We start from the raw sequence: 12,195 nt of genomic DNA on the forward strand, positions 1-12,195 counted from the left end.
GTGGATCGCGCACGGCGGTTCTTTCGAAACCGCCGTGGTTCGGATCCCCGCTGGTTCTCGCGGCACGCGAAGCCCGGCACGCACCGAGGGCCCGAGTCGGCTATAAGTCGTTCTAACCTTTAACCCAGTTATCGTCGACGCTTCACCTGGATTCCTACAAGCATACGCTACCCCTTTCTTGCTCATACATGCAGCTGTTCCCATTCTCCTCGTACCTTTCCTGACACACCTCGGTACACCCATTCCACTCACAGCCTTGGTCACACACCTGACCACCGAACACTTTGGCACACATTCGTTGCTCGCACACCTCACCAATACACCGCTTCGCGCCCCCTCCTCGGTCACCTCCTCTGTGACAATCACAGGTGTGCCCTCATTCGCACACCCAACCACGTGCCTCACCACCAACTCCAGCGTGCATTCCCACTCACGCTCTACCATTCCAGGTGTGCATCCTTCCATCCCAGGTGTACATCCTCGCTCACCTGTCACAACCAACTCACTCTCCTTGTCACTCTCAATACTCTCACCTCCATTCTTGACAGCGCACTCACCCTTACTTTCGACGGCACACTCTTTCCTCATGCACCCGTCCGTTACACACCTTTCTCGCGCACACCCTCCCGTTACATCCTCTGTAACACTCACCACAGGCGTACACTTCCTCGTTACATCCTCTGTAACACTCACCACAGGTGTACACTCTCTCGTTACTTCCTCTGTAACACTCACCACAGGTGTACACTCTCTCGTTACTTCCTCCGTAACACTCACCACACCGCGCTTCCATGTACCCCCTCGCACACGCGCTCCGACCGGCTCACTCCTGACGGCACACTCACTCCTCGGCGTGCACTTTTTCCTCACACACCCCATGGTCGGACATTCTCGCACACCTCTTTTTTCGCACACCTGACCTGTCACACACTTCACCAACGGCCTTTCACGAACACCCGGATCCAAATCAATCCCCAAGCCGACTGAATCTCCCCTCACATCATATACATTGCCACTCACCTCCGTACTTTGTCTCCGCACCTCCTTTGCCACCTGCAAACTCTTTATTTGGTTAGTGAGCATCACATCATGATTTGAACACAGACCTTGTACACATTCCATCACTTCCTCCTGGATTTCTCTTTTAGTTTCTGTTCGTCCCTTCTTAATTTCACTCACCTCTTCTCCCACTTCCTCTAATTTTTGTTTAACCTCTTTTATTTCTCGGTGCGTCCCCTCAAGTTCGTCCTCTAAGGCTACCGTGACCGTCTCTATGTGCATCCTCACCTGCCGGTCCTTTGTCTCCATTATCTCTGTCACCTCCTCCACCCTCATTGTCAGTTCCTCCCGTACCATCTGACATTGCCTCTGCGTCGCTATTAATTCGTTTTTAATTTCCTTTTGTGTCGCCTTTAACCCTCCTAGTACCGCAGTGTTCTTTTGAACCTGCTCCACTAACTTAGTTTGTCCCTCTGTCAGCTGCTCCACCTCCTCCGTCAGATCTTCTATTCCCCCTTGTAACTTTGCCGTATTATTTCTCACCTCTTTCTCTATACGCTTTTCGCCTCGCTTTACCTCCTCGCGCAGCCCCGAAACCTCCTCACTTACCCCTCGTCGTATTTCCTCCATCTGGTTCCCCATCTGTTCGATTTCCCGGGCGGATTGTTCCCCTATTTCCCGCAATTTGTCCTCCATCCTATTTTCTAACCCCATTAACCCATTTTTCACCTCTTTTATCCCGTTGTCTAACCCCCCAAATTTCTTGTCTAACTCCTCAAAATTATTGTCTAACTTCCCAAATTTAGCTTCTAGCCGTTCCCCCATTTCCCCCATTTTTCCCCTCATTTCCCCCATTTGGCCCCCCATTTGGCCCTCTAATCGCTCACTCTGAGCATCCATTTTTGCTTCTAGCCCCATATTTGCCATTAGTATGGTTGCATTAATCTGCGCCATGAGGTCCCGCACATCAATTCCCGCTATTTGCGCAGCGGGCGCGGCTACCCCGCGCTCGTGCGAGCCTCCCCTTTGTGCGTCTGATACCACGTGCGCGAGAGCGCCATTTTGCGCGTCTGACACCCCCTCAACCGCCTCCTCATTGCTCTCCTCCTCCCTTTCTTCCACATACATTTCCCCTGGTTCCTGGGTTACCCCTAACCCGTCTATCTCCCCCACCGACATCCGATCGCCTTGATTGTCCATGGCGCGATCTCAAAATTCGGGTTTTATAAAACAACACAATTTCGGCAGCTCGTAATTTTGACCAAAATTTTTTTTTAAAATTTGGGCCTAACAAATTTAGTCCCGGGTCCGAATCCGACTCCTCGACACCAATTGTTACGGACACGGTTTTTGGATGTTATTTTACCGAGCGGTGGTGTATTTAACCGCGTCCGAACAGTTACTCCCCGATTAGAACCCGATTCCACCCGAACGTTGACTAATCGCGCTACAGATATTCAATTGGGAAACCTCTAAAGCGACCGAAAGAGAAGAAGAGAGAAGAAAGACAGAGTTTGGAGGAAGAACAGATTTATTATACACACACAAGCAATATTTTAGAGCGACCAATATTATTTACAGCAATAGATGGAAAAGAGCAGTCACACAGTGCATTGTTAACTTATTCTATTTCATTTACTTAATCCCCAAGACAAACGAGTAGGACAGGACGTTCACACTCACACGGTGGATATTGCAGGCAGGTAATGGCTCGAGGTTGATTGCTTGAGAGGAAGGCAAGGTCGGAGGCAGCAGCTTTCAACCCCTCGCGGTTTTGGCGGGAAAACCTCCGTCGCGTATCCGCGGCCGTCACGCGCTGGCTCGGCACACCTGCTCCTCTTCCTGGGGTGGAGCCGTCTCCCTCCGTTCAGCGCGTCTCTCCAACGACAGGGGATATTGCAGGCAGGTAGGTAGGGCTTGCGGTGGATTGCGCTCCTCTTCCAGGTCATCCCCCAGCGTATCTCTCAAGGCCTCTCTGTAAAGCAGTTCCTTACATTCGCTTTTATCACCTCCGGCGGAATTAAGCCGCCGGCTCCGAGGGCACGCCTACCGGGTCACTCACCGCGGTGTTGATTGGCTGTTAGGGCCGGTTCACTCCTGCCCTCTTCTGACGAGGTGGAGACACGCCTTTCTTCTCCAACCTTACCTCGTGGCCAATGGTGGTTGAAGAGAAAAACCGACCAAAATGCGGAAGGCAAATGGAAGGGAGGTTTTGGGGAAATTGGAAGGGCCTACGCTTATTTTGTTTGATACAATGCAAAGTCAATCTAGTGGAAAACACATACTTAGCCTACATGGAATAAGGAAATACACTATTTAAAAGATATATCGTGACCTGCGTGTATGTTCTATGAAATTAATTAGGAGGACGGCTGCGACCATTATTTACATTACCAGGATGTTACCATACCAAAACCATACTCTTCACATCCGTTACCCTTCCTCCAAAATTGTTACACTCCTCAAAACCCGTTACACTTCTCAAAACCCGTTACACTTCTCAAAATCGTTACAATATATATATACATATATATATATATATATATATATATATATATATATATATATATATATATATATATATATATATATATATACATATATATATAGAGATATATATATATATATATATATATATATATATACAGTCACGTGAAAAAGTAAGTACACCCCATGTAAAGTTTTGACTTTTTCAACATACAGCTATTTGATCTTCATTTCAACAATATTGATAGATAAAGGTGATATAATATAACAAATATCATGAAACATTTACATTTTGTAGTCCATTGTATAATTTAAATAAACATAAATGCAAATTTTGCATGTGGAAAAAGTAGGTACACCCCTACATTTATCACAACTTCACATACCTAAAATTAGAATCAGGTGCACCAGCTCAGGTGCAAATGATTAGAACATCGTTAGAGAGGATCTTGGAGGAACCTGTCTTATTTAAACCTCAGACATTTATTTGGTTTGCTCTTTGTTGTTGACGTGTGCGGCGTCACCATGCCTAGATCAAAAAAGCTCTCTGATGCCTTCAGAAAGAAGGTTATAGATGCCTACGAGTCTGGGAAGGGATTTAAAAAGATCTACAAACAATTTGAAATCAATCATTCGACTGTCCGGAAGATCATCTACAAGTGGAGAAGATTCCAAACAACTGCCAACTTATTCAGGCCAGGCCGCCCCAGCAAGTTCAGCCTGAGAGCAGACCGCAAGATGCTGAAAGAGGTCTCTAAGAACCCCAGAATGTCATCACGGGACGTACAGGTAGCGCTTGCCACTGTTGATGTCAAAGTGCACCAGTCAACCATAAGAAAGAGGTTGCACAAATTTGATCTACATGGGAGGTGTGCCAGGAGGAAACCTTTGCTGTCCAGAAAGAACATCAGGGCAAGACGAAAGTTTGCCAATGAGCACCGAGGCAAAGACAAGCACTTCTGCAACAATGTGCTCTGGACAGATGAGTCAAAGGTAGAACTATTTGGCCACAGTACCAGAAGACATGTTTGGTGAAAACCAAAGACAGCATTTGACCACAAGAACCTGATACCAACTGTAAAGCATGGTGGTGGAAATATTATGGTTTGGGGCAGCTTGCTCCATCAGGCCTGGGCAGCTCACCATCATAGAATCCACTATGAATTCTTCATTGTACCAGAGGGTGCTTGAGGATAATGTGAGGCCATTTGTTGGAGAGTTGAAGCTCAACCGAAGGTGGACATTGCAACATGACAATGACCCTAAACATACCAGGAAATCCACCAAGGAATGGCTGAAAAGAAAGAAATGGAGGGTTCTGGAATCGCCAAGTCAAAGCCCGGATCTAAATCCCATCGAGATGTTGTGGGGGGATTTGAAACGAGCTGTGCATGCAAGAAACCCCTCAAACATCGCACAGCTGAAAGAATTCTGCATGGAGGAGTGGGCAAAAATTTCTCCCAGTCGATGTCAGAGACTGGTAGACAGTTATAAGAAACGTCTACTTGAGGTTGTTTCTGCCAAAGGGGGCAATACCACCTACTAGAGCCAAGGGTGTCCTTACTTTTTCCACATGTGAAATTTGCATTTATGTTTATTTAAATTATACAATGGACTACAAAATGTAAATGTTTCATGATATTTGTTCTATTATATCACCTTTATCGATCAATATTGTTGTAATGAAGTTCAAATAGCTGTATGTTGAAATATGTTGAAAAAGTCAAAACTTTATATTGGGTGTACTTACTTTTTCACATGACTGTGTATATATATATATATATATATATATATATATACATATACATATACATATATATATAATATATATATATATGTATATATATATATATATATATATATATATACATATATATATATATATATATATATATATCTATGTATATATATATATATATATATATATATATATATATATATATATATATATATATATATATATATATATATATATATATATATATATATATATATATATATATATATCTATATATATATATATATCTATATATATATATATATATATATATATATATATATATAAATATACTAGCTTGGCTCGGCTCGCGCACGCGTCGTTACTAAGGAACGGGCTTATTTTAGCTGAGGATAATGACTGTACCTGAGTTGCTGTGTTGTCATGATTTTCACCAATCCTAATACAAACAATTATTTTGCACAAATGTATTTGTTGTGTTTGTGATATTACATTTTTATAGGCAATTATTTGAATTTTCCCCTATGAATCAGGAGCCGCCAGGAACCTATAACTAATCTATCCCCCTTTACCCCCATTGAAACAATTCCTCGGCATTTGCGGTGTTGCCATTCACAGCCTTTGTCATGAATCAGGACGCGCCGGGAGTCTATTACCTATCCCCCTTTCCATTACCTATCCCCCTTTTCCACATTGAAACAATTCCTCGACATTTGTGGTGTCTGTATTTGTGGCCTTTTTCATGAATCAGTAACTGCCTTTTTATAACCAATTCCCCTTTTCCCCATTGAAACAATGACATGACATTCGCGAATTTTCCTCGACATCCGTGAATTTTCCTCGACATCCGTGGATTTTCCTCGACATTCACGGATTTTCCTCGACATCCGTGGATTTTCCTCGACATTCACAGATTTTCCTCGACATTTGTGGATTTTCCTCGACATTCGCGTATTTTCTTTGACATTCACGGGATTTATCGCTAATTACAAAACCCCTTGGGGATGGGGGATATTGTTGTGTAATAACATTACTATTATGTTATTATCACCAGCATTGTTATTACTTTTGTTATTACAAGCGGCTTTGGAAAATGCCATGAGAAGGCTGTCTTAACACGGATATATACACCTCAACACGCAACCCCCTTGGTGGGGAAAACCCCCTTGGGGAGAAGGTAGTTAAGTCCCTTCAGGCTCCATAGTGTGACTCTTAGTCTCCCTGTAAAGTTTGATTGCGATTGGACAAGTAACGACGGAATGTATCAAGGTCAAAAATCGTAAGATAGACATCAAATTGGGCATTTCCGTATGATAAGATCGTTAAAAGATAGCACACTGAGCAGTTATAGAATAGGTTCCTCATTAAAACCTGATGTTTCGAGGACAAGGTAGTTCTCTTGCTCGTTGGCATTAAGAATGGTGGTGACATTAAGTTCCGTTGGGGACGGTTTGTCGTGGATTGGTCCAAGATCTCGCCAATCACAGGGCTCCTTGCATTCAAATTATTCTGCCGCTTTTATTGGAGTGGCAATTGATCAATTTTTCACCATGAATAATAATACTTCAACCTTGGCAACTGTTTATGGGTCGGTTTCATGCGTCGTTATATTGAATTACGTATAATGGAAGAGACTTTCTTCTGCAGTTAAATTCTTGCACTGTTTGGACACTGTATTTAAGGGCGTATCTTCACCATACATGGCCAGCATTCATTTGGTGATTTCATTCGAGCGGGCACATTATTTACATAAAAATGTAGTGTGATATACTTTGATGCTCAATGCTAGTAGATCTGTCATTCTATGACATATAAAAGTTATTGATTATACTCTGAAATATCAGTGTCATATTGATTTTAAAAAGTCATTATTGATGAAAACAATGTCATACAAGAAGCATATGTGTGAGTTTATATGGAGAAAAATACGATGTGTTCTCTGCTGCCAACAAACTCCCCATTTCTGCAACTTGTTGATCATCCTTCATGTTGATTTAATCTTCATAAATATCAAATAATATTCATTTATTTGGTAGAAAGCAGACTGTGTTCATCAAATATATTTTTCTTTCTTATTTTAACCCCAGATATTATCCGCTTCTCCTTTTGATATATTCATAATACATATACTCTCATCCTTATAGCTTAATATTTCCATTTTCCTCATTATTTACATCAGTAATGCTATCCTGTAAATTATTGGCAAAATCACTACGCAGGTCTACAAGAGCTTCGCGTTGCTGTTGTTGCTACTGGGGTTCTTGTTGTTGATTTTTGAAATGTGCACCCATTCGACGGACATCTGCTGGACCACACCCACACCTGTCACTTGACTCCACCCACCATAGTGCCGAGATGAAATTATATGGCTGCCATCTTGTTTACTGGTGACGTTAGGTCTGTGTAGGCCTTTGCTGATTATCTGATTATACACTGTCTATGGCTATGTTGTGGTAGATTTTCATTGTCTTTGTTTGGGTCGAATATTAAATTATTAGTAAGATTTAATCAAGCCAATATGCGCCTCCCTAAAAAAGTAGCGTAATGTAATTTTTGAATGGAGCCATATGCCCTTTTCCCAATTCGCCCGTCACTGGACTTTTGAAGTGGCGTTTAATGGGAAAGACTCGTTCCTCGAATGACTACGTACAGATTTTTTATGACCACAAGGTTTATTACCAGAGTGGGATGGAGAAACTTGCAGACTGAATAAACACAGAGAAACTTGCTGACTGAACTGAACACACCTCTGATGTTCTTGAGGCCCAAGACTAGATTTACTGTAATCTATATACCCCAGAGAGGATACAAACATGACCCTTCCTGGTGCTCCTGTCTGGAGTGGGTGCACTGTAGTTGCCTTAAACCAGACCCAGCTGTCCGCCACATTCGTAATTGGTATTGAACCAAACCGTGAAGACCCTCAGAGATGATTTGTATAATACCTTAAACAGTGAGGATCAGGGAGTTGAGTGGACATAGGAGGAAATATATATATACAGTCACGTGAAAAAATAAGTACACCCCATGTAAAGTTTCGACTTTTTCAACATATTTCAACATACAGCTATTTGATCTTCATTTCAACAATATTGATAGATAAAGGTGATATAATATAACAAATATCATGAAACATTTACATTTTGTAGTCCATTGTATAATTTAAATAAACATAAATGCAAATTTCGCATGTGGAAAAAGTAAGTCGACCCTTGGCTCGAATAGGTGGTATTGCCCCCTTTGGCAGAAACAACCTCAAGCAGGCGTTTCTTATAACTGTCTACCAGTCTCTGACATCGACTGGGAGAAATTTTTGCCCACTCCTCCATGCAGAATTCTTTCAGCTGTGCGATGTTTGAGGGGTTTCTTGCATGCACAGCTCGTTTCAAATCCCCCCACAACATCTCGATGGGATTTAGATCCGAGCTTTGACTTGGCCATTTCAGAACCCTCCATTTCTTTCTTTTCAGCCATTCCTTGGTGGATTTACTGGTATGTTTAGGGTCATTGTCATGTTGAAAGGTCCACCTTCGGTTGAGCTTCAACTTTCCGTCAGATGGCCTCACATTATCCTCATGCACCCTCTGGTACAATGAAGAATTCATAGTGGATTCTATGATGGTGAGCTGCCCAGGCCCTGATGCAGCAAAGCTGCCCCAAACCATAATATTTCCACCACCATGCTTTACAGTTGATATCAGGTTCTTGTGGTCAAATGCTGTATTTCGTTTTCGCCAAACATGTCTTCTGGTACTGTGGCCAAATAGCTCTACCTTTGACTCATCTGTCCAGAGCACATTGTTCCAAAATGCTGGTCTTTGCCTTGGTGTTCATTGGCAAACTTTAGTCTTGCCTTAATGTTCTTTCTGGACAGCAAAGGTTTCCTCCTGGCACACCTCCCACGTAGATCACATTTGTGCAGCCTCTTTCTAAAGGTAGACTCGTGCACTTTGACATCAATAGTGGCAAGAGCTACCTGTAGGTCCCGTGATGACATTCTGGGGTTCTTAGAGACTTCTTTCAGAATCTTGCGGTCTGCTCTTGGGCTGAACTTGCTGGGGCGGCCTGGCCTGAACAAGTTGGCAGTTGTTTGGAATCTTCTCCACTTGTAGATGATTTTCCAGACAGTCGATTGATTGATTTCAAATTGTTTGGAGATATTTTTAAATCCCTTCCCAGACTCGTAGGCATCTATAACCTTCTTTCTGAAGGCCCCAGAGAGCTCTTTTCATCTTGGCATGGTGACGCCACACACTTCAAAAACAAAGAGCAAACCAAACTAAATGTCTGAGGTTTAAATAAGACAGGTTCCTCCAAGATCCTCTCTAACGATGTTCTAATAATTTGCACCTGAGCTGGTGCACCTGATTCTAATTTTAGGTATTTGAAGAAGTGATAAATGTCGGGGTGTACTTACTTTTTCCACATGCGAAATTTGCATTTATGTTTATTTAAATTATACAATGGACTACAAAATGTAAATGTTTCATGATATTTGTTATATTATATCACCTTTATCTATCGATGTTGTTGAAATGAAGATCAACTAGCTGTATGTTGAAACATGTTGAAAAAGTCCAACTTTACATGGGGTGTACTTACTTTTTCACGTGACTGTACATACATACATACCGTGGGACCCCGCTATTCACAGGGGATATGTTCCTGGAAAATCCCGTGAATTGCAAAACCGCGAATAGCATGGCATTGTTTCAATGCAAACATGGGGGATAGGTTCCCAAGTCACGAAAATCCACGAATAGCGAGGCAAATCCTGCAAATGTCGATGATAATCCACGAAGGTCGATGAAAATCCTATGAATGTATGCCGCGGCATTGTTTCAATGGGGATAAGGGGGATATGTTCCTGATTCCCGGCGGTTCCTGATTCATAGAGGAAAATTTTTGAAGTTTAAAATGTTTTCGACCAGAAATGCACATGATTAGTTTCATTAAAAATGCTTACAAATAAAAAACAACAACAACACCAGGTACAATTTCCAGTTTATTGAAGGAATGCACTTACAGTTTATTAAAAGTGCTGAACCATGCCACACCGTGGAACAAAGAATAAACACAACACCATCATGTACCGTTTGAAATTTTTATTTTACAAACACGCACAACTTTCAAATGATGATGGTGATGATGATGATGGTGATGAATTAAAATCCCATGAATTCCTCGAACTCTGAGGATGACCCAAATTATAGTCCAGCAACATTGTGCATTGCAGGAGAGACAAGAGTTGAGGGTGTTGATGAGAACACTGGTGAGGATATAGAGACGGTGGCAGGAGAGGAGGGTGCTGATGGTGTTGAGGTGGAGGGAGCAGGGTGAAAGAAATGGGTAATGGAGAGCTCCCTGGCAGATTGCCGCAGGTTTCGATGCAGCTCTTTGTAGGGGAGAAGCAAATCATCCAAGCAACCCCTCTTGAACTTGAGGTACCTCTCCATGACTGTGTCAGCATCTTCCAACCTGCAACCCAACATCAGTGCCCTACCTCACGAATGCTCTTGTGGCTGAATGGAAGCAAACCGCCACCGCAATGTTCCGGCATCCAGTGGAAAGCCAGAAGAGTGGAGGCTGTTATAGCAGCAAAGGGGGGGGGGGGGGGACCAACTCCATATTAATGCCCATGATTTTGGAATGAGATGTTTGATGTTCGGGTGTCCACATACTTTTGGTCATGTAGTGTGTATATATATATTGTATATATATATATTAGGGTGTGTCACTACATAAGGGAAAAAACCTGAAGGTGGTCCATTTCTTTTGCTCGCTTTCTCAATTAAGCCACTGAAGGAGAAAACAACACGGACAAATTTTCATTTGAGTAGCCGTTTATTTAGGGATCGCACATCTACTATGTCAAAGTTTGTACACTACATACTACAAATATTCTGGGATTGGTTTCCCCATACTGATTATTTTCAGGGGAAGTAACTGAAAACTATGTCTGGTTTAACACTCTTAATATTTAAAACATTACAGCATATGAAGACATAATTCGTGTTTTAAATCTGTAAAAATATATTTTGCTAATAAACTTGTTAAGGATGTATTGAATTTTTGCATTTTTCAGCGAAGAAGGTCCTTCTTGTTTGCTGTCTTCGGGTGCACTCGCCGAAGATCCTTTGCCACCTGGATTATGTATTGGAGCTGATCCTCGTGCTTGGTACGCCCCTTTGCCATGAACTCGTGGATGAGGGCCACTCCTCTTTCAGCAGTATGGTTAGTCACGAGGAGCTTCCCGACCCGTTCCTTCCCCCAGATTGTACCCGTTTGATGTTATCCAGGCCGCAGGGGGCATTGACAACAACGCAGTATCGATTTTAAGTTGGTGGAAGATCCTCTTAGTTGTGGAGGTGAAGAAGTCTGGAAGATCTTTTGCAACGACATCTCTTGCGACGGCCAACACACAAGGGCTCGGCTCGAGGGATCCTTCCACAGAGTTCATGTTAGAGACCATCTTGAGTTTGTCAGCATCTGCAACATCCTCGCCGAAGAGAGTGAGACCGACTGTAACTTCAGACAAGTACCATAGATACCGACTCATCGCCTTCGTGCCAGTTTCCTTGCGGTATAAATAGGGTTATTAATTCAGTGCGCGACCCCTAAACATTGATATATTGGACTGATTTTTACACTGCCAGGTTTTCTCATTAAGTGGATCAAAATTGCAAGCCAGTGAACGCACGTGACAACTTCATACTTTTTGACGCACCCTAATATATACGAGGACCAGTCAATAAGTAACCTTAAAATGGCGATATAAATTTTGAGAATGTAATGTGTGTAGTTGTAGACAACATGTAATATCTATGGGTAAGAGTCATGTTTTGCCTGTTTTAGATCTGGCAACATTGAGCATATGACGTCAGTAGAGCAGTTCCAAGATGGCGGCTCCCTTAGAAGCATGCACCAGGGAGGAGCAACGTTCATCATCCGTTTCTTGGGAAGTGAGGGTG

At 42.5% G+C, this 12,195-nt stretch overlaps 1 long non-coding RNA gene across 1 annotated transcript in view; it reads left to right on the top strand.

The window, feature by feature from the left end:
* LOC144890871 (uncharacterized) overlaps positions 1-10,642 on the top strand; it is a 30,300-nt gene extending 19,658 nt beyond the window's left edge. The window contains exon 3 of the long non-coding RNA XR_013622545.1: positions 10,461-10,642. This is a non-coding gene — a long non-coding RNA (uncharacterized LOC144890871). The remainder of the gene's footprint in view (positions 1-10,460) is intronic.
* Positions 10,643-12,195: the final 1,553 nt, after the last annotated feature.

Source organism: Myxine glutinosa, chromosome 2, assembly GCF_964187855.1.
Source record: "Myxine glutinosa chromosome 2, kmMyxGlut1.1, whole genome shotgun sequence".
Taxonomy (NCBI): Eukaryota; Metazoa; Chordata; class Myxini; order Myxiniformes; family Myxinidae; genus Myxine; species Myxine glutinosa.